The sequence below is a fragment of the Pantherophis guttatus genome, chromosome 4, assembly GCF_059756535.1.
Source record: "Pantherophis guttatus breed Tessera chromosome 4, ASM5975653v1, whole genome shotgun sequence".
NCBI lineage: Eukaryota > Metazoa > Chordata > Lepidosauria > Squamata > Colubridae > Pantherophis > Pantherophis guttatus.
This window is the reverse complement of record NC_142066.1, coordinates 125,529,220-125,550,583: the sequence shown is the minus strand read 5'-3', so window position 1 is coordinate 125,550,583 and position 21,364 is coordinate 125,529,220. Positions and strand designations below refer to the sequence as shown.

Sequence of the window (21,364 nt, the reverse complement as noted above, 5' to 3'; positions counted from 1 at the left end):
AAAAATAACTGTTTTAGGTGTTGGATATGATATGGACTTTTCATTTTTTTATTTTTTATTTATTTGAAAGACAGCCATATTGGTATAGTAGTTAAAGCAAGCCAGAAACCAGGATACCATAAGTCCCGCCTTATGTACAAAGCCAATGAGTAACTTCAGCCCAAACATTCTTTCTCAGCCCTAGGAAGGGAATCATGGCAAGCCGCTTCTGAAATCTTGCCAAGAAAATTGCAGAGACTAATTCAGAGTTAACTTGATTCAAAGGAACACACCACCACCCCACAAAAACCTTCAAAAGATAGAATAAAATTTATGGGTTTTGAAGATTAAGATACTAAGATGTTTTCAGGTCCATTAGGAAAAATTACTTGTTAGTCTAAAATAGGGGTGTGCAACCTTTAAATCATATTGGGAACAAAAGTGCAAAAAGTGACCCAATCAAAAGGTGGGTGAGGAAAAAGAAGTAAGCTCAAAATCATGAAATGCTAACAATTTTATTTGGTTGTACTTTGCCTTTATTATTTTTACAAATAAGTCAAGGGAATGAAAATATCAAACACATCTTCCTCTTCCTATTTTCCTCACAACAACAACTCTGTGAGGTAAGTAGAGCTGAGAGAGTGACTGCCCCAAGATTATTGATAGGACTGCCAGTCATTAATATTAATATTGTTAGCATCTTATAAGCACAAAAATAAAGGGTTTGCACTTTCATTACCAAGGAAGGAAAAGTGTCCATTGATTTCTACTCATTCAAGCTAACTAAAATTTTCACATGTTACATAGAAAACAGATTTCCTGGAGAAGATCTATCTATCTGGTTGGTAAGAATCAACATTGACCTGATGGCACAGAAAGTAGGCATCACAAAAAGTAAATCCATTCTGGTACTGTCATCCATAATATAAAAAGTGGTTTTATATTCTGTAAGCCGCCTTGTGTTGCCATGGGCGAAAAGGTGGCAATATAAATACATTCAATCAATCAATCAATCAATCAATAAGATTCTATCAAAAATATTTCAATTGTATGTGGACATATTTTAAGTACCTAGACATATTTTAACTATTACACAGACTCTAATGGATAATTTGTATTTGTATTGTTTTCATTACAGAATAAAGAAATTTACATTTCCACAAGGAGAGCGGAATTTTTGGTAAATTAAAATTAAATTATGGATGTCTTGAATTATATAAAACTACACTTTTAATATTTATAATCTTAAATAAAACACAATGTTTATTCTTTCCAACCCCATTAGACTGTGGAGCAACACCAGGCAAGGTCAAGGTGGATATGCAGGCAGTAGTTTATACTGACACAAATCAAATTAAAGTGGCTGTGAACATATGTATGTAAGGAAAGAGACAGGGAAGGAGGAAGAGAGAGAGAGAGAAATATGTATTTAAATACAGTCTGCACATTAATAAAAGAACAATATTGGCAATTACAATATGACATATTCAGATAAAGTATTCATCAATTGTATTAAAAATTGTTTCCCCTAAGAACTCCTGAGCGAGTGAATATTTATATAGGGACAAATAACACCATAATTTTAAAAACCAAATGTTATTAATTTTTGAAACATAGAAGTAGCTTCCCAAAAGAGTTGCCAATTACTATATGATTCTTTGAAATCTTGTTCTAATGCAGGAAAGCTATTGCTCAAGAAATTGCCATTCAGATCTTGATCAGCTTATCCAGTCAAAGTTATAGAAAAAGAACTTCTTCTCTTGTAAACATTTGCGGCATATTATAATCCACAGCTTTGGTGATTAACAGTCCATAAAGAGATTTTAAGCAAAGCTATCAGTTTAATCTAGCAAGGCTTTCTATCCAGAATCTCAGAAAGAATCAGATGGTTTTGGTAGTCAGATATTGATGCAGCCACATTTTCTGAACCAACATAGTGAATTTTTAAAAACCCGAGAGAATTAAAGCCCCATTTACTCCATATGTGATGCATCATAGGGAGAAAAAAGAAAAGAGATTTCATGTGGAATCATATATGAAATAACATGCTGTTTGCAATCTCCAATAATTCATCTGCAGAGCACAATAACAAAGGCGCATTTTGGGATCTTCATTGTCTTCATAATAAATCATTGTGAAAATCTGTTTTCCAATAGCTACAGACAAGAAACTGCTTTAAATTTAAGCAATATCTCTCTGCTGCTCCAAATGCTTCAACATTTGCTAGTGTGCTATATTAGATATATGGAATACCAACCGAGCCTTGATATCGCCTCTTAAGTATATTAAGGCTTTAGTTAGAGGAAAGAAAATGCATACTGTGAACAGCATGTGATCATAGTGCACATTTTCTCTACTCCCAACTAAAGCTATCATATACTTAAGAGGTGACAAGAAGGTCTAATTCAAACAGAGCTTTTCGTTCTTGGATGCACATTTAAGTGAGCATTGCACCAAAAAGAATCAGGGGAACACAGGTACTTAAAAGACAAATTATATAAATCACTACCCGGTGAATCAGTAATTGTTTACTCTATTTCTAGCATACCTTTTTAGGTGTTGTGGCTCCGTTGCCTGAGCCTGGGCTATCGACAGATGCAGACTCTGAGAGTGAGGGGGAGGAGTTGGCAAGGCCTCCCTCTCCAGGACCCTCCTCTCTGGCAATGCCTCCGGAGGACACCGGAGGCCAAACGATAGGCTCAGAGCCAAGCACATCCCCACAGCCACAGGTGGACAGCGACGAGGAAAATAAGTGCTGGCTGGACCCTTGCCAGAGGCGCAGGGAGAAGCGTGCGCAGCAGAGGGGAAGGCGTGCCAGAGATTAGCTGAGTCACTGGACCACACCCCACAGGCTATAAAAGGGAGTGTGGTGGCCATTCGGACTCTGTGACGGACAAAGCTAATCTCTGGCAAGGCACTTTGCACCTTCGGACACAACACTATTTGCTGTGGATTTAATTACAAACTGGACTATTCAAACTGTGTGTATTTTTGTCTGTAAACTGTAAAGTAAAAGTTCTTGGCAGGCAGCCACGGAGTTGCTGCCAAGTTCCTTATCACTGACGTTGAGTGTTTGAAGAGTTTATTTAACCCTCGGCTGGCTGGTTGGGTGTGTGCGTGGTACGGGGACAGAACATTAGGATGGATTGAGTACCTTGTATGTAGGCACCATTCTCCAACCTGATGCCTATAAGGTGTGAAGATGTTGGCTAGAATTCTGAGAATGGTAATATCAACACATCTGAAGAAAACCAATATACCATATAGAGCAAGAAAGTGAACATGAAAATTGTAGTACCTAATGTACAGGTAGTCCTCAACTTATGACCACAACTGAGCTCAGAATTTATGTTGCTAAGTGAGAAAATTGTGGGTTTTACCCCATTTTATGGCTTTTCTTGCCACATTTGGTAAGAGAATCACTGCAGTTTTTAAATTAGTTACAGAGTTGTTAAGTGAAACTGGCTTTCCCAATGACTTTACTTGTCAGAAGATCACAAAAGGGGATCACATAAGCATGGGACACTGCAACCGTCATAAATATGAACCAGTTGTCAAGAATCCAAATATAAATCATGTGATGCTGCAACAGTCATAATTGTAAAAAATGGTCATAAGTCACTTTTCTCAGTGTCATTGTAACCTCAAATGGTTACTAAATGAACTGTTATAAGTCGAGAACTATCTGTATATATTTCTGTACATACTTTTTCTTATAATCATATTTTTGTAAACACTTTTTTAAAAAAGTAACCTATTTTTGTATGTGACTTTTAGTGATACACAGATATACACATGCATACAGATAATCTTTTATGACCAATTGCTTAGCAAGTGTTCAACGTTATGATTCCACACATACACCCCAAGGGTAATTATGATTCAGTTCTGAAGTTCAGATAGCCAGGTTTACACACACACACACAATCACATGAACACAATTTATATCATTTTGCCAAAAAGTGGTACTAGAATACCAACATGAAATTGTGTTTCTGTAATAGAAGAGATTCCCTAAGAGATACAAACCAAGTAGAGTTTGGAGATAGAATATCACTTCATACTACTGATAATTAGGCTGATGTGAAAAAAATGAGATGCATTGCCTCTTCTAATGATTCAGGCTGTTTAACACCAACAGACTGCTAAGATTCAAGAAAGGATTCCACTTAGGAAACCAAAGTATTTTTATTAAAGGAAAATAGAATCTACCCAATAATCCAGTGCAGGCAATACATGTTTGGCTATCCTGAACACAGGGAGGGAGGGAGGGAGCGAGGAAGAGGTGGGAGAGGAGAGCGGAGGGAAGTCCTACTTTTGTTTCATACATTGGTTGAAATCCTAACAGGAATCCTTGAAGGAAAGATATATTAAACAGAACTTTAGGAATCATTTAATTCAATATAAAGTGTGAAAACCAAGGAAATGAGAAATTTATCATTCCCTTTGGAAAAACCATTTGCTTTTTATTCATAGAAAGCTGTCAAGAAAAAAAAACATTTTCATGTCAGGACCTGTTTGAAATCTTAATTAATTAGTAGCATTCTATCATGGTTGAAAACTGTCAGTTGAATTCATAAAATCAATAGTGAAACTTCCAATACAATTTTAGTCAGAGTTTTGAGTTTATATATTTCTCCATAATCAATAAAAGCTTTAAAAAACAATAAATTTTATTTTGTTTGGTGTTTACTTCTCAGTTTAAATCTCTTGCGGTAGTAAATGTTATAATCACTGATGCTACCTTCTGTAATTTAAAGTGTTCCTTATTATGTGAATAATAACTGAGCCATGGTGGTACAGTGGTTAAAATGCAGTACTGCAGGCTACTTCTGCTGACTGCCGGCTGCCAGCAGTTTGGCAGTTCGAGTCTCACCAGCTCAAGGTTGATTCGCTTTCCATCCTTCTGAGGTTAGTATAAGGACCCAGATTGTTGGAGGCAATATGCTGACACTGTAGAGAGGGCTGTAAAGCACTATGAAGTGGTATATAAGTCTAAGTACTATTGCTATTACTTAGCTAACTGAAATACAGTAACACCTTTTGTGTGAAAAACATCATATATGTAAAGGAATGTAGCTCTTTTAGATGCCATGATCAAAACAGAATTTGTAAAACTGATTTGATTGATTACTGTACTGGCATGCTTAATCAATAATGTTTTATTTTACCTGTGGTGTTTCATAGTTATGGCCTCTAGCTACTGTATAACATGAAAAGTACTGTTCATGGAACTATTATTGATTTTAGCATGTAAAATACCTCAAACTCGAGTTCTGTGATCTGTACTGATGAAATTCTAAATTAAGAGATCTTCAGATAAAAGTAATCCTAAACAGTAAAAGTCTACCATACCACACAAATATAGAGTATTCAAAAGTATAGAGGTAACTTTGCCCCATTGTTGGCAAAGAACAAAATGACACTCCTTTTATTCCATCTTCCAAAACTATCGGTCTGGAAGGTGAATTGCTCCTCAGAACTATTGATGGAACAGCACATATTAGTGCTCCTGAAAGCAACTGGGTTCCTTTGAAATAGTATAGTAGATGCCTTTCCAACAATTTGCTACTGCCTTCTGTCATCTACTGCCTACAGCAGCTGTCTCATTCTCCTTAAGGGTCATGAGTTGTTCAAAGAACAAAAAGTGAACATTTGGTTCTGCTAATAAGAGATTCTTGAGAAACTACCCCATTTCCCCAAAAATAAGACATCACTTGATAATAAGCCTAATCGGGCTTTTGAGCACATGAGCTAAAATAAGCATGCCCCTGAAAATAAGCCCTCCCCAAAAATATTTAAATGCAGAGCTGGAAATCAGGTAAGATGGCAAGAGGAGCCCCATCTTGTTCCACACACCCCAAAATAATAAGACCTCCCCGAAAATAAGGCCAAGCACTTATTTTGGGGTTCAAAAAAATATAAGACAGGGTCTTATTTTCGGGGAAGCATCATAGAAGCAATGCTTCTGATCCTAGCCATAGAGGAGCTGTATTGACAAAAGGCAAAGTGAACACTCATCTCTTCTCTCAGTTCATACAGCTGAAAGCATTTCTGGTGAAAAGATTGATATGTCCAAGATTTTTGGATTGCAATCTCTGCAGGCCAAAACAAATTTCTTTCAATTCTTTAGATCCATTTAAATAAATAGAACATGATACTGTGTGGGGAAGATGGTACAAATGGATAGATGATAGAATTAAGGAAGAAATAAAAGGTGCAGAAATCAATTAGAAATGTATAGTACAAATGACACCAGACACTTATTCATGTATATATGTACAAACACTGCGAATCCGATGTTAAACAGAATTGTTATTATATTTTATTTGTGTAAAAAAAATCAATAAAAAATTGTATTAAAAAAAATTAAATAAATAGAACAAGAATGCCAACATTAAGAACAAAATATGGGTAATAATAAAGTTGTGGACCTAAAATTAGTTAATGCAATAAACAGCTATTTCTATTAGCAAGATGCAGCCTTGAGATAACACAAACAATTCAAGTATAATAAGAACCCAATAAGTGTTCAAGTATAATAAGAACCCAATTTATTTCAAGCATAAATTAAGCTAATCAAAGAGAGCTTGTCCCAAGTTTTAAAACAAAGCTCTTTGCTGAATTCATGGGGGACAGTTTAGTTAACATTCATATCACAACAGGATGCTATAAACATATGTACCCCCACCCAATATAAAGCTGATTTGGAACCACAACCAAATTACTAGTTTGTGAGACAACAAAGCTGTTTCATTTTTTAAGAAAACAATTAATAGAGATAAGATAAGATAACATGGAATTATAATTATTTCATTATGTTATGAAACTGGTAAGAGGAAAAAAATTAAGCAATAGATTTTCACTTATTTTTAATGCAGCACTTCCAAAAGGTTGCCTTGAAGACAATTGGTTTACATGGTATAAAATGAAGAATAGTTCCTGTAGGGAAAAAAATATTAAGGCACAGGAATCAGGGAAACAGAGTGTAACTCATTAAGAATGAATGAAATAGAGGTGATTAATCAGACAAGATTTACTTGACTAAAAGAGTCATTGATTCCGCCAATAAAATCTTATCTGATATTTTACTTTAGTTACTTTATATGTCTGTTTTTATTTTACTAAGGCTTTTTTCTTTTTCTGTGTTTGTTTCTGTATGGTATTTGCTCATATCAATGGTAATAGATGTCAACCATTGAGCATGGTGTAAGCTTTAGAATGGAAAGCAATAGAGACCAAAAAGAAAGAGCAGAAAATTAAACCAGAGTGAGAGAAAAATGTAGAGAAAGAGACCAATATAGATCAGGATTAAGAGAAATATTTGCATAAACTTGCATCATTCATCTTATTCCATCCATACTGAGTGAAACCCAGAGGAAGATCTATTATGATCACAATAGGATAAAAAACAGGGTGTTGAATTCAGCATAATGAAAAACAATTGATTTTGTATTTGTTATCTTCCTATGGATTTATTCAGCATGGATGGAATAAGATGAGAGAGGCCAGTTGATATGCAATGAGTAGCTGATAAAAGTTTTTGATTTTGATCCAACTATAAAAAGGGATCAAAAGAATTTAGGGGTACTCAAGAGAGCAGTTCTGACAAGTTATCTCCTTCTCCATCAGCAGTAAAACAGCAACATGTTTTCTATCAGACTGGAAATGAAGGAAAGACAACAAGCTCTGTTCAAAGAAGTCTTATGAAGGTGATATTTAGATTCTTCCTTTCCTTCAACTGCTTCTATTCTAGGAGTTTTTAAGTAACTATGAACTTTGCTTCTTGCCTCCTCTCTTCTAATCCTTTTACCATACTCTATTTACTGGAATATCTAAAGACCATGGGATAGACATACCATTGATCTTTCAGGTTGCTCTGGCAGCTTTCTCTGTGGAAGTAAGTACAGGCTTTTAAAAACAGATAAATAAGCATACTAACTCTGAGCCAAATTTATACTATAGGAATCATTTTACAATATTCAAGGTCAGGCAGATTATACATAAATAAGATTCAAAACTCATACATTTAAATTGTAAGTATTTAAAATGTCTTCTGAGATAATTATAAAATTAGTAAGGAGCTTGTGAAATGAGCTATTACTTTGTTTAGTTTGCAAATTTAAATGTTATTATTGGTTGCCTTGCAACTAACTACATGCCTCATAAGCAATATTGATCTGTTTATTCAGTTTCTTAGCCAGTTCTCTCAATTTTCTTAAATAATTGCAAAATTGAGGCACATTACACATGCTTCACCTCCATGCCTTACAAATATTAAAACAATTTTTTTTGTATTGCAACAACTCCATCCAAAATAAACCAGGAAGAGATTGGTTAGAAATATCCTTCTTCTAGCTTCACTATAGCAATTTTCTTTATTGTACCAGGAATGCAATGGAATTAAACTGCTATTAAATCACTATTAAGGTTTTCTTTGCAGCGATAAAAGCGTTAAAATTTCAGTACCCCTCCAGTCTTATTGCATCCTCAGAGTCTAGAACAACTCACCGCAGCCTACTCTCCATGGCCATCTCGCCACTGCTATCAACATGATAAATGTTATCTGCCATTGTTTCTTTGACATTATTTCCATTTTTGTCAATGGAAATAATGTCAAAGAAACAGAGGCAGATAACATTTATTGTACTGCATGGAATTGTCCGGGATGAATTGTCTCATGCGAGTTGGCTGCAGCAAGATGGCTGAAGGAATTGCTGTGGTGAATTTTCCCATTTCATCCTCAGAATACCACCCAGTGGCCCTGTTTAGAGTCACTCAGGCTCTTCTTGGGAAGGGTACCTCTGGGATCCATATCTAGGGCCATGTGGAGGAAATTTCAAGGCATCTAGAGAATACAATCATTCAGATTCGTTCACAGTTGCTCCAAGTATCATGCAAGTCCTATGGAGATACCCAGGGAACAGACTTACTCAATTGACTGGGAATGGTCTGAGTCTATTAGACCTGAGGAAGTGGACAGGATCCTGAGGAGTTCAAATCTGTATTCATGTCCCTCCTGGATAGTTAAGGTCTCTTGGCAGGTGACATGCAGGTGGGTCCAAGAGATTGTGAATTCATCTTTGTCTGAGGGATGTTTCTGGCTAATGTGCCCCCTGTTCAAAATGTCATCACTGGAATTCGTCATTCTGGACAACTTTCATCCAGTCTCTCACCTTTTCTTTTTAGGAAAATTGGCTGAGAATGTGGTGGCATTGCAGCTAAAGAGCTCCCTTGAGGAAATGGTCTGGTCCCTTTTCAATCAGGTTTGTCTTGGATATGGAACTGAACTGCACTGGTCACACTTATGGATGGCCTATGGCAAGAGTGAGAGGGAGGTGGTACATCCATCCTTGCTGTTTTTGACTTCTCAGCAGTTTTTGATAGCATTGACCCTGGTATCCTTTTGGACCAACTTAGAGAGTTGGGGGTGAATGACACCATTCTGCCCTGGTTCATCTCCTTCATGCAAAACCAGTCCTAATCAGTTAATAGGGAGGTCCAGTTTATGGATCCTTCTTTGTGGGGTACTATAGGCCTGGTACTCTGCTTCTCTTTGACATCTACATGAAACTCTGGATGAGATCATCCATTATCACAGGACAAGGTATCACCAATATGCTGGTGATACCCACCTACATATCACCATCTGGGGTGAAGGTAGTGATGCAGTGAATGCCCTTTCATGGTACCTGGAGGCTGTGAGGGTCCTGAATGGAGAAAAATAGACTTCAAACTAAACCCTAGTAAGACATAGTAGCTGTAGGTAAGTCCCTCTGTGTTCAGGTCTTGGATGAGGTCTCAGTACCCCAGACAGATCAGGGCATAACTTGTGGTCTGGGTCTCACAGTTCCTGCTAAAGAGCAGGTGGCAGCCATGGCCAGGAGGGACCTTGCCCAACTTTGCATTTAGTCAGGGAAAGCATGCTATAGACTCCATCAATCAAACAGTTTTGACTGGCAGGGGTCAAGATGAGGCTTTCTCTGCCACTGCACCTGCTTTATGGAACATGTTGCCCTCAAAGTTGAGCAAAGACCCCAATCTCTTGGCCTTCCATAAAGGGGCCACACAGCAATGGGGCTGGTGGGTCCTTGAGACTCTGTCACGAGTGTTTTCAGGATTGCTGTGGCTACTTGATCAGTCACAAACAGTATGGATCCAATCAAGCCATCTCCTGTTCACAATTAACTGCAAGCCTTCCCTGCCCTAGTTAATTGCAGGTTAACTCCCCATATAAGCAAGGACCTTTCTGCTTGCTATTCGGGCCTAGACGCCGTTTAGGCCTAGATGCAGAGCCAGTGCTGCAGCACCTGGACGCAGAGCCCAGAGCAGAGCTACAGAAGGGAGGAGAACTCAGATAAAGAGTCCTGACGGCTGCAGCAGAGATAGCAGCAGAAGAGGAGCTGAAAAGCTGTGTAAAGATACTCCCACGGAGCTAGCTGCAACTGTGAGTTGAGATAGCTGGGAGCCTTTTGAAGTCTTCAATTTTGACTTGCCTTTTGCTGAGTTGAAGCATGCAATCCAACATCTGAACTGTTGCTGCTGGACAGTTTTCCTCCCAGGAGCTTCAAGCCACGTTTGCTGATTGAATTGTTTTTCACAGGTGACTTTTAGCTGTGAAGCCTACACTGCTGCCCTTCTACCACCTCGATGATGTATTGACACCGAAGCTGTTTAATGTCATGTTAGTTTTTTCTTATGGACTGTTTCAGTATTGTGGAGAGGAATTTAGGGAGATGGCCTGGCTTCATTTAACCAAGATAAGACTTTGTTATTAATGTGCCTTTTTAAAGATATAGTGTTTTTTAAACATTTTGAAGTAAAGTATATTTTTATACAAGACTCCTCTGCTAGTTTTATTTCAGTCCTAGTGTGTTTGCTCGTGAGCTGGTTCACGGTTCGGGGACAAACCTCAACCCCATCCTGACAGACTCCCCTACCTGTATTAACAACTGCTAATCTTCCTATCCACTGTTCATTTTTTTGTAATTGTATAATGTTGTTTTACCTTTTTAAAAAATTATTAATCCTAAATTATTTTCTTGTTAAAGTTTTATTATATTAATTAAATTGCACACCATCCAGAGTCCTTCTACCAGGGAGATGGGAGCTTATACCAAATTAGAGAGACCATGTGAAATGTCTTAGCCCACCTCACCTAGTTGTGGCAATATACAGTATATTTCTACATATACGCATAGAAAATTTTTCTATCTTTTAGTACTGTTTTCACATTCTATGAACTATGAACTAAAAACAATAGTTTATACCTGAACATTGAAGCAGGATTAAATATCACCATTTGATTTGATTGCAAGAAATGCTGAATACAAATGAAAAAAGAATGAAAGAGAAAGAACGTTTAAACCCATAAGATGAAACCTACAGCCACTTGCTTGTCTCTTACTTGGATACATATTTTCAGAAGGTGATGTGAAAAAATTAGAAGATTCTCTTTAGAACAGGGGTGTCAAACTCAATGCCCACAAGCTGGATCCAACCACAGGGTGCTTAGATCTGGCCCACAGTGCCACCCTGGAAACAGCGAGGGAGCAGCCCACAGTGCCTCCGCCAGTGAAAATGGAGGTCGGGAGGGCCGCATGCGGCCCTTACAAGCTCCATTTTTGCTGGCAGAAGGTTGCAGGAGGCCATTGCAGCCAGAGTCAGAACTCAGGAGGCCATTTTCACTGGCAGAGCACTCAGACCACCACAGCCCCCCCCGCACAAGTGACATTAAGCTGGCCACTCCTACCCTGGCCCCACCCATGCCAGCCCCTCTGATGCAGTGCTCAATGAAATTGAGTTTGATACCCCTGCCTTAGAGGGATAATAATTCCAGGCAAGTAATTCTACAGTTTAAGCAGGGGTGGGTTTCACTTACCTTTGCTACCGGTTTACTCACGCATGAAGCTTATGCACATGCACAGATTGTATTTGATGATGTCCAGGTGGGTGGGCGGAGCCTCCCGCTGCTGCTGCTGCGACCAGTTCGCCCAAACTGGGGCGAACCGGTAACAACCCCCACTGAGTTTAAGAGAGGCTTCTGACATATAAACAAATTACTCTACAGTTGTCAACCTCATTTATATGCTTTTATTCTATTTCCAACTTTTTTTGAGTTGGGCTATTAAGTGGAATTTTATATTTATAGTAAAATGAATTTTTGAGAAGAGGAAAAGTCCTTTAGGTGAACAATATTTTTTGTCATATTTCAGGCCTTTTAGCCTTGATGAATATGTCTTACACCTCTGTTGAAGTGCTTAACTACAGGTAGTCCTCAACTCTCAACCATTCATTTAGTGAGTATTTGAACTTAAGGCAACACTGAAAAAAAGTGACTTATGTCTGGCTTTTCTCACTTATGACCATTGCAGCATCCCCATGGTCATGTGATCAAAATTTGGATGCTTGGCAACTGGCATGTACTTATGACAGTTGCAGTATCTGATCATATGATCATCTTTTGTGACTTCCTGACACATAAAGTCAATGGGGAAGCTAGATTCACTTAACAACCATGTTAGTAACTTAACAACTGCAATGATTCACTTAAAACTAAGGCAAGAATGTCATAAAATGGGAAGAACTCACTTAACAACTATCTTGCTTAGCAACAGAAAAAATGGGCTCAACTGGGGTCATAATAGAAGGACCACTTGTATGCACTAATATATTGTAATAATGTCATCAGTATGGAATGCCATTATGTTACAGTATGAATATTGCTATATAAGGCTATGTTATAGCTATCTTTATTAATGCTTTTTATTAACTTGTTGTATTTGTCCAGGATATGAATGACCATTTATGAATGACAGAACATTTCAAGACTATTTGAACTAGAACTTGAAATTTAGTAGACTAATTCTTATAGGTATTAGCTATTTCAGCATATGGAAAAATTCTAGAATGAGTTTCTAAGAAATAATAAGAAATTGTTCTCACCACAAAATTATTATTGAAATAACAGTTTGTTCTCACAGAAACACAAGGAAGCAAACGCAATGAAGGAGAAAACTTGATAGTTTTGAGCAGTTTGCATAAGAAAAACATTGAACTTTATTGGATGCTCCCAAACAGATTGAAATATAATACTTTGGAGCCCTCACAAAAATTTTGCACAGTTGTCATCTTCTCTTGTTTTTTCTAAACTTAACCTAGTTAAGCCTATGAATTTGGTAAATACACATGACTTGTGTATTTAAGAAAGAATTACATTTTTACTTTAAAAAGTGTACTTTTTAAAAAAATTTAAAGTTGTTCTATTACATTGTTCCAGTGTTATGTTTCTATATTTTGTGACTTTACATTATAAACTTCTTTTAAAGCCTTTAGGCAAAGAAATAGACTAGAAATACTAAAGTAAGAAATATCCATGTAAATATAAAACATAATTTAAGAAGATATTACAATACCCTTAATATCTCATAATTAAGAAATGTTGGTATTTTTCAAAAAGAAAATAGTATTTTTTTAGTGGTATGTTAGGCCTGGTGATAAAATGGTCCATCTTGCCATTTTTTTTCTTTGACATTTAAGGATTTATGCATTTAAAGGAGGAGAATACAAATCCACTGTGTCTTTTATTTCACAAGCTAATTGCAAATATTTTAATAGAACTGTCACCAACCTCACTGCAACTTATTTGTTGATTCATGTGGGTTTGCTTGCAGTATTAAAAGATAAAGAACTGATGTCATTTTGTGTAATAGGTAACATTTATAAATAAAATATTTTATTTTCTGAAATGTCCTTATCTGAAAAGATCTACTGTATTTAAATTAATGGCATTGCTTTATGACCAGTAGGTAGACATGAAAAAAACCTATTCTGAGATATGTATTTAACAACAAGAAAACAATGTTAATCCACCTATATATTATACTAACAGATTTGTAATGAACTTAAAACATATGTTAACAGAATTGAATCCAAGCAGAAAAATTACAAAATACAATAACCTCATATTTCCTACACTTAGCCCTATTTTTGACAGACCTTGATTTAACACTCTCTTTTGTTGAATTTTTAGTCAGTTTTATACTACTGTTAATTATGAACTTGAAAGCAATTGTTGCAGCAATTGTTACAGAGAAATATTATTTATTAACTGAAAGAAGCCCAATTTCTTAAGGCTTTCAAAACTGATAGCTTTCAATAAAATTAGCAGGTCTATAAAAATTTCTCAATATTCTGAACCTTCAAGAGACAACCACTGACATTATTTATTATGAAAACAATCTAAATTTGATTTTTTTTAATTTTAATTATAATTAATTGCTGTATAAGTAATGTAATTATTCCCAAGGTGCTCAAAAGTTTTTCCCTCTGACAATTTTATGACAACTAATTTGTGATACACTGCACAGAGTTATTTATTTATTTATTTATTACATGTATTTATATGCCGCCATTCTCCCGAAGGACTCAGGGTGGCGAACACAAGTTAAGAAACAAGTACAATAAAATCATAATTTAATCCAAATAATTAATTAGTAGTAAATAATAAAGCCCGGAATCAGCCTCAGCCTATTTGTTTGAAAAGCCAAGTCTTCAAGTCCCGATGGAAGGAGCGGAGATTAGGAGCTGTCCAGAGCTCAGTAGGTATTTCATTCCAGAGAGTGGGAGCACCCACAGAGAACGCCCTACCCCTGGGCACAGCAAGGTGACATTGGCTCGCCGTCGGAACCCTGAGGAGAGTGGCCCTATGTGAGCGAACAGGATGGTGAGAGGCAGGCAGGAGAAGGTCATGCAAATATCCCAAACCTAAGTCATGAAGGGCCTTATAGATGAGGACTAGCACCTTGAAGCGGACCCAGAGAACCACTGGTAACCAGTGCAGCTCACGCAGGAGGGGTGTTATATGGGAGTAATGAGGGGCTTCCATAACAACCCGTGCAGCTGCATTCTGGATCAGCTGGAGTCTCCGGGTGCATCTCAGGGGCAGGCCCACGTAGAGGGAATTGCAGTAATCCAAGCGGGAAGTAACCAGGGCATGAGTGACTGGGCGAAGGTCATCTCGGTCCAGGAAAGGATGCAACTGGCGCACCAGGCGAACCTGTGCGAAGGCCCCCCTGGGCACGGCCGTTAGATGGTCTTCTAGGGATAGCTGAGCATCCAGGAGGACACCCAAGTTGCAAGCCCTATCAATGGGTGCAAGTTTTTCCCCATCTATCAAAAGTGATGGAGCCTCTGAAACCCGAGATGCCAGCATCCACAGCCACTCAGTCTTAGAGGGATTGAGTTTGAGTCTGTTTCTGCCCATCCAGGCCCGTACCTCCTCCAGGCAATGGGACATCATGGAAAGGGCATCTCTGGGGTGGTCTGGGGTGGAGATGTATAATTGGGTATCATCAGCATATTGATGATATCTCACCCCAAAGCCACGAATGATCTCACCCAGTGGCTTCAAATAGATGTTAAAGAGCAGGGGGGAGAGAACCAACCCCTGAGGCACCCCACAATTAAGGGGCCTCTGCCCTCCCACCCATACAAACTGAAAGCGACCCGAGAGGTAGGAGGAAAACCACCGTAAGACAGTGCCTCCCACCCCTAACCCCACAAGTCACTGCAGTAGGATACCATGGTCGATGGAATCAAAAGCCACTGAGAGGCCAAGTAGGACCAGGATGGAGGAACAACCCCCATCCCGAACCCACCAGAGATCATTCACCAGAGCGACCAATGCAGTTTCTGTGCTGTGACCATGTCGGAAGCCTGATTGGTACGGGTCAAGGTATTCTGTTTCCTCCAGGAATTGTGGGAGCTGTTGAGCCACTACAATCTCAACAACCTTCGCAATGAAGCGAAGGTTGGAGACGGGACGATAGTTATTAAGTGAGTCTGGATCCAGGGAAGGCTTCTTGAGGAGAGGTCAAACCACCGCCTCCTTAAGAAAGGCGGGGAAGTTCCCCTCTCTCAACGAAGCATTGACAATTGCCTGGATCCAGTCTCTAGTCACCCTCTGGCAGCCGAAACCAACCAAGAGGGACAAGGGTCCAATAAGCAAGTGGAGGAACTAAGTTTGCCCACAATCCTGTCCACTTCCTTGACAGAAACAGGGTCAAACTCAATCCAGATATTATTCTCAAGACCCACCCTAGTCTCCCGATTGGATTCTGCCCAGTCAGAGTCCAATCCGATCCGGATCTGAGCGATTTTATCATGCAGAAACTGTACAAAATCCTCAGCTATGCCCTGCAAAGGGTCTTCCCTCGCTCCCTGATTGAGGAGGGAGCAGGTCACACGAAACAGGGCCGCTGGGCGGTTTTCTGTAGATGCAATGAGGGCGGCGAAGTAGTGACATTTCGCCGCTTCCATCGCCACTAGATAAGACCTAATATGGGTTCTTAACTGTTTTCGGTCAGATTCAGAGTTGCCTTTAGTGAGCTGGGCTGTTATATAAAACTGATAAATAAACAAAATAATTTCTATTTTTGAGAGATTCTAGGGCTGAACCTAGAACTTGGGGGTTTATGAAGCTATGGAACTACAGTGTTCATCACTATATTATATCCAGACAGGGGTCCACTGAAAACAGAACAATAGAAATGATACCTGATAAGAAATCATCATTAAGATGGTGCTGTTTCAAGCCAATTATAGCTTCTGTGAAACAAATTACTAAAGCTCAAAAGTAAGTACTGAATTTAAGGAATTTTCTTTACCTTCTATTTTTAGACTTTTATTCAATCCTTTGGAGATTTGAGAACAGACCTAAGGGAACATTGTGCATTCCACTATCAGGAAAAAAATATTTAATACAGTTCCAAAATATTTTCAATCCATTTTTTGCATGCCAATAATATTGTAAATTTCATTGGCAATGACGTTCATACCCATTTACAATCAGAAAAAATGGATATTGTTCTGGGGTTGTTCTATTTCCTATGGGAATCAGTCTGTCTACCTGTCTGTCCATATTTGTTTTTCCTTAGTTTTGAATATATTTGCTGATCCTCAAAAAAGTAAAATATTTAATTTTGATATCTTTTCATTCCCTAAACCCTACAGATAGTCACCAACCCTGTTTAGTGTCTCATTTTGACAACATGTAATTAATAGCTCCAGGAAAGCACAATCAAAGTCCTGAGAGATTTAGTTATTAGCTTGTTATTCCATATAGTCCTGCAGGGACTCTGAACAGATTGGGAAGTAAAGTTATCCATGACAAAATGGCAGTCATTACTCTCCTATTTGAAATTCACTGAGGACTCAAGCTACAATGTATATTTAAACAAATATATGCTAATTAATTCTGATGACATTTTAATTTTTTTTTCCTCTTTAGCATTTAGAAACCCCCTTCAACACCAATAACCTAATAAAGCCTGCTTGGAATGTCATGACTTGTTTCACAACAATAGCATAAGACAGAGAAATTTATATGTTTTTAATAACAATTTACCACAAAAGGTCAAGTTAAGTTATTTACAATAGCACTAAAGACAACGGAAATTATTGTCATGCCTGGAAGCATTGCCTGTGAGCCTTGAGGATCCAGGCCTGCCACAATCATACCGTGGGAAGTTGGGAGGGGGGATTGCATGAGTGAAGTAGAGGTAGCCATAACAAACGTCTCTATGAGGAGTTCAAGGCCATGGTGTCCGGCAGTTGTGCAAAAAAGAAATTGGATGATGTCTTCTGTTTGGGAAAGAATTGATTGGAACTGTGTGGACATGTGGGAGATGTGGGCAAGGTCTTGAACTCTCTTGTGGGTGAAGAAAACCCAGAAGCTTTCAGATTTGAGTTTTCCCAGATGTGCCAATATGACATCCCTAATAAAAGTTAGCTTTGGGGAACTTCAAGCCTTGGAGTTTGATTTCATTGGGGATGTTACTTGGAACCCTGACAATTATATTGTTTCAGTCAAATTAATTTAAAAGGAAATTGTCATAGAATATTGTCATCGTAATGCTGTCATACTACTAATGACATACATACTGACATCAAATATGCTGAAATGAGTCCAACACTTGTATTTCTAATAATACTGAAGAAACCTAGTTACATAATGTTTATTTATTTATTTGTTAGACTTACTGCCAATGACTTTGAGCAGTATCTGGTACAAATGTACAAAAACTGGTGTAAAAAAATTCAAAAATTACAATAGGAACATCAAAGTATACTTCTATATATAAGCACATTGGGAACATTACATTAGACTACTCCAAAGCTAGAAGCAAAAAAAAAAACATTTAAACTTTCTAAGCCAACCTTAAAGTCTGATTTCTTGTGTTCAGTCATTAAGTCATGTCCAATTCTTCATGATCCCATGGACCATAACATGCCAGCTCCTACCCCATTCCCTACTGCCTCCCAGAGTTTGCTGAAATTCATGTTCATTCCATCAGTGACACTATCTAATCATCTTATCCTTTGTCATCCCTCCTTCTTTACCTTCAATCTTTCTAATCATCAGAGTCTTTTTCAAGGAGTCCTCTCTTCTCATTGGGTGACCAAAGTGTTTGAGCTTCAGCTTCACAAATAGGGAAACCATTAACCAAATGTTAATGGTTTCCCTAGAACCCAGTATAATAGGAGTCATTTGAATTTCTAAGGGAATGTTTTTCCAAAGAAATTATGATCCCTGTTGATGACTTCCCTCTGAGAAAGAAGATATGGAGAAAGCCTACAATACCAGTTTTTATTAGACAAACAGATTCAATTGGGGATAGCTGATCTCAAAAGTTACCTAGGTCCTAAGCCATAGGCTGCGTAGATGACAACCAATAAATTGAATTCTGTATTGAAGCCAAACCACTGCAGCTTTCAAGATAGTGGTATTACAATATATTAACAAATTTAGATGTGATCATGACTGCTCAAGCCACTGCATTCTAAACCAGATATAGCTTCTGAATGTTCTTTATGGAGAAGCCATGTAGATGGGTTTACATGAGAAAGTCCACATAAATCATGTTGCAGTAGTCCAAGTGAAAGATAACTAAGGCTTCCTACTGCAGGAGGGCTCATAGTGCACAAAATAGATCTACATCAGTGGTTCCCAACCTTTTTTTGGCCATGCCCCACCTAAGCATCTCTAAAATCCTGCCCCCTTCTCCATGACATATAATTCTTACTATTCAAAAAGTGAACTCCTACTCACGCAGAGGAAGCCTAAAAGGCCAATAACTTGGTTTAAACAAGGTTTCAATTGCCCCCATTAAAAATAAAATTGCCCCCACACCCCACGTTGGGAACCACTGATCTACTTCAAGACTTTCTGGCCATAGCTGCCACCTGCTCATTGAGGAGGAGCCATGAATCAAGTAGGACTATCAAATTATAAATTAGATCCTTACAGCTAAAGCCCATCCAAAATGAAACAGAATCTCCATGAATTGGATGGTCTTCAACCCCACAGCTATGCTATCTTGCTTGGACTGAGACTAAGCCTATCATTCAAGCCTAAGATCATCTTCCAGGCTTTGGGACAGCACCTCAACATTACCTGTTCAGTTCAAGGTCAATATGTAAATGTATATATAATCTCCACACTGATAATACATAACCCTATGTTGAAAGATAATTTCATCCAATGTCTTTATTGAGATATTAAAAAGAAGAAAACTCTACAACAACCTACTGTAGAGGCTCCAAGGGCAAAATATCTCTCCTTTACCACTGGCTGAAGTCAGCACTTTAGGAAGAAAGAGTTCATTGTAAATACTGTTTTTAACCGAAAATAAGAAAGGGTCTTATTTTCTTTTTACCCCCCTCCCCAAATAAGGGCTTGACCTTATTATCAGGAGCCTATTATTTGGGGGGTGCAGATGGTGGCGAGCGTGGGACTGGATGTCCCATCACTGCCATCACCTCCCTGCCCTGTTCTTCGCGACGGCCGAGCGGTCCCAACACCTCCCACCCCACCCCAATGGCAAGAGCTGCTTCCCTTCCCTGCAGTCTCTTTATTGAGAGGGGTGGCAGGTGGGGCGGGGGAGAAGCGAGACCCATGGAACAAGACATGGTTTCCCTTGCCGTCTCTTCTCCCCCCTAACCAGGCATGACAGGGCTCCTGCCACCCGTTTAGCCACCCGCTCCCTTCTCGAACTCATGAAGTTTTCTTTTACAGTGTGTTTCCCTTGACACAATGGTGAGGAAAGTGACAGAGCTTGAAAGGTAAAACCTGCATCCCGCTTCTCGCCCATCCCACCTACCACCCTTAAATTGCATCCCTAAAGGGGAGCGGGTGGCTAAGCAAGGGGCAGGAGCCCTGCCATGCCTGGCGAGGGGGAAAGAAGAGACAGCAAGGGGAGCCACATTTCGCTCCATGCATCTTGCTTCTCCCCCGCCCCCCTGCCACCCCTCTCGATAAAGAGACGGCAGGGAAGGGAAGCAGCCAAGCTGCTGTTGCCATTGGGGTGGGGTGGGACATGTTAGGCCACTCGGCCGGCACGAAGAACAGGGAGGGGAGGACATGTACCCCCTCCCCCCCTCCGGCCTTGCCTCAACTCATTTTGGTTGCACAGCAAACAACCAGAGGAAATGGTGGGACCAGCTGTGCATGCATGTAAATAGTTGGTGGGGGGGATTATTTTGAGGAGGTGGCTTATATTAAAGCATGCGCTGGAAAGCCCGATTGGGCTTATTATCCGGACATGTCTTATTTTCGGGGAAACATGGTAGTTCCCCACTTTACCAGCTCTTGGAGGCAGTCCATAGGATATCAGGATCTATGGTATTAAAAGGCACTTAGAGATCAATGCTAAATATGTCAATGTATTTTGGGCCATACTTAGCTCTAAATTGAGACTAGAATGAATCCAGATAATCATTTCCTCCAAGGCTCTGTGGAGCTGCAGCATATCATCCTCTCTACAACCTTCCCTGGACAGGAAACATTGTGTACAATTACATAGAATTTTTGGATTTTTCATGGAATAATAAAGAATTGCATCCAATATAGATCATATATAAAGAAGTCCCAATATCCTACATTGCAGTAAGTTGTGAGTGGATTTGTAAATCATTGACTTTGGCTTAGCATTATGTGTGTACAGCCAAATGTGTTTTAGTCAATAAAACAGAATTAAATAATTGATGATATACTACAACACAAAGACCAGTTCTGAATCATAGGCTGTAGATGCTCTGCTCATCTTCCACATTTAAATCAGAATTGAATTTGAGGAACAATCTGTAATTTCTGTTAGAAGGGATTTAAATTTAAAAACAATGTATCTCAACTTTGCAGTAGTATAGAAAAATGACAGATTTCTTCGATCACAAAAGGTTATTGTTGAAATATCAACTTAAACAAGCCTCCCACAACCTTGGTAGCTTGAAGTTACTATTGGTAGCCACCAATAGTAACTTCAGGAATACCCAGCAATAGACTTATAGTAATAAATCCTATGAGTTGATGTCCAGACACCTGAAG

At 38.7% G+C, this 21,364-nt stretch overlaps 1 protein-coding gene across 5 annotated transcripts in view; it reads right to left on the bottom strand.

Moving 5' to 3' along the window:
- Positions 1 to 21,364, bottom strand: part of THSD7A (thrombospondin type 1 domain containing 7A) — a 308,047-nt gene that overhangs the window by 260,872 nt on the left and 25,811 nt on the right. The window lies entirely within an intron of this gene.